The following is a 2,644-nucleotide window of genomic DNA, read 5'->3' as shown; positions in this document are numbered from 1 at the left end:
GGGGGGGGGAGGGCCAGGGAGGAGAGGAGGGCATGGTGCAGCACGGTGTTGCTTTCTGTAGAGTCTGGGTGATTTTTTAGGTAAGACTTACTTTTATTTTGGAGGCAGCAGGACACTGTTACAGATAGCAACAGCCACCCTTTCCTGAAATCGTATTGGCTTTGGTGCTGGGGAATCCAGTCCAGAGTCTGTTAGATTGGAGCACTATTTTTATTTTTTTCCTCCACTTAATTTCAAAAGTATTTGCCTTTTCTGAACTGAGACTGAAAAGGATAACCAATTTAGGAGGTCGAGAAGTACCTCCCAGTGAAAGGTGTAGGGCAACCAGCTCTAGGTGGCACTGCTTGAGCACGGGATTTTTACCTGGTGACCTCCAGAGATCCCATCCAACCTCAGTCATTCTGTAAAGTTTGAAATCCCAATAGATATTTTTTTTCTGACCTAACTTTTTATTCCATGTGAGCACAGTGAGCTTTTTGCGCTTAGCTTGTTCCTACCCCTTGTGTAGGCTGGATGTCACTCTGTAGTCTGATGTGTCGCTGTGTTTCCAGAGACTGATGGAGGATGTCAGACTGATACAGGGGAGAGTGATCTCTGCAGCAGAGCAGTGTTTTTGCTGTTTCTATTCAAAGAGCTAATTATACAACATTTTCCAAATTTTGCTTAAATGTAATGGCAGATATTCGCAAATTCTAGCAGGAGATTATATAAACAATCATCCTATCCATTCAAGCAGTTTAGAATATATTTTTGTTCTCTTGAGTGTCTTGTTTTATTTTTTACATCTCATTCAGTTTTATATTCTTATAGAAAGACTTAAACATAAAAACAAAAGTCGCTTTTGCAATAGAGCTGTCAAAAAACCCAGATTCTAGTTTACACATGTGTGAATTTTAAAGGACAAGGAGAACTGGTTTCAGGCTAAACCTAAGAAATCACACATCTGAGTTCTCTGACAAATGAGAACTTTCTGTCCCTTTAGATTTTTTGTTGAAACTGATGTCCTTGTCAGCATCCCAGATGATACCAATAATGAAACTGCCAACAATGCCAACTCTATCGGACTAGCTGCTTGCTTACCCTGAGGTCCCAAGATCCAGGACAGCCCTGCTAGCAGACTCCCTGAGGCTACTGCTCTGCAGGACTCTTCAAGAGTCCCTGGCTCAGGGAAAGACTAATAAATTATGTCTGACTTAAGCCAAAAGGTGCAGTTGTCTCTGGCCCTTAGGCAGATACATCAGGAATCCAGGTAAAAGATTAGGCAAACCTGATGATGCCCAGTATACTTAAAACTTGTTTATGGGTCAGCTCTTCTTTGAAGAAACTTGGTTTCCTATGAATAGCCCTAATATTCATTTCAACATTTCAAATGAGATCAGACATGTCTGGTATGGTTGTGAGGGCTGGACTATTCAGCAGAAGATATGTTGTAGCTACAGAGGAGGTAACATGCTCAAGCCTGTAAAAGAGATACACTTTTACCTTTCAAATCAGATTAATTCAGTTCAGTAGATGTTTGAAGCAGAGAGACCTTGTCTACATTTTGAAGCCTATGCAATTGAAACATATTTTTGCTATATTCCACATATCTCTTTGAGTTGACTTTTGATCATCATCTACTGTGACTCGGGGAGGGCAACATGGAGCTCACTACATCATTCTTTCTTTTGCATCTGCCTCTGTGGCTTTCCTTGTTCTCACCTGAATCTATGTAGTCAGAAGATGAGACAAAGTTGTCCCACAAACCATCTCTCTGGATCAAAAGACCCAATTCTCTTCTAACCTTCATCCTCCCCCTTTATTATGCAGCCTACCAGCCTCTCCACTTCCTCTTTTTCACCGTAATTCATTCATGTCTTTCACCCCTACAACCATCCTCTAGCCTTCGTTATCTTTGTTATCCCACCTTTTCAGAATTCACCTGCTTATAAGCTGTAAGTTTCCAGAAACAAACTCTTACCAGCTACATTTTCCTGATCTCCCCTCTCCAATACCTGTGAGCTCATGCTCTTAAAAGGCATTCTTTAAAGAAACTGAGAATAATAACTCCTCTGGAAGTTAGCACAATTTTCTTGAGGAGGTTCAAAGTACTTCTGCTATTGAATTCTGGGGCACTGCATGCAGTATGCTTGTTCTATCTCTGTGTTGTCTTGGCTGAATATGCCATTCAGCATAATCATGTAAATTTAAAATTAAAAAGTAAGAGTTTTATTTCTTTAGCAGAAAATTAGAGGAGCTGCGACAGCTCATTTGGCATGGCAGCGTTCCATTGAGCCGAAAGGTAATTTTCAGGGACTGCATCTTTGGTAAGTATTTCTGCAGCAGTGGGGTAGTGATTTTAATGTGCAGTGCTGCATTTTAATAGCCAATTGAGATGGCTATTAAGATAGAGCATTGTACATTTACATCACTGCTGAACAGAGCGGCTGGTGACTGCTCCTCAGATGACAGCTCTCTCTGCATTCTACTTCATAGGAGTGGTTTTCTTAGTAGTTCGTCTGATCGCCTGCAAAGGAAATAAAAATCATTATCTAGTTAATATTTCACACTGTGTTGAGCATCCAGATCCCAGGGAGAGAGAGCAGGAGGGTAGAGATGTGATGCTGGGGGTGGGAGGCAGGGGGGAAGCAGAAGAGGAAAGAGT

The sequence above is a fragment of the Chaetura pelagica genome, unplaced genomic scaffold (assembly GCF_000747805.2).
Source record: "Chaetura pelagica isolate M959 unplaced genomic scaffold, ChaPel_1.0 scaffold221, whole genome shotgun sequence".
Classification (NCBI taxonomy): Eukaryota; Metazoa; Chordata; class Aves; order Apodiformes; family Apodidae; genus Chaetura; species Chaetura pelagica.
The sequence above is the reverse complement of the archived record's forward strand: the minus strand, read 5'-3'. Positions refer to the sequence as shown.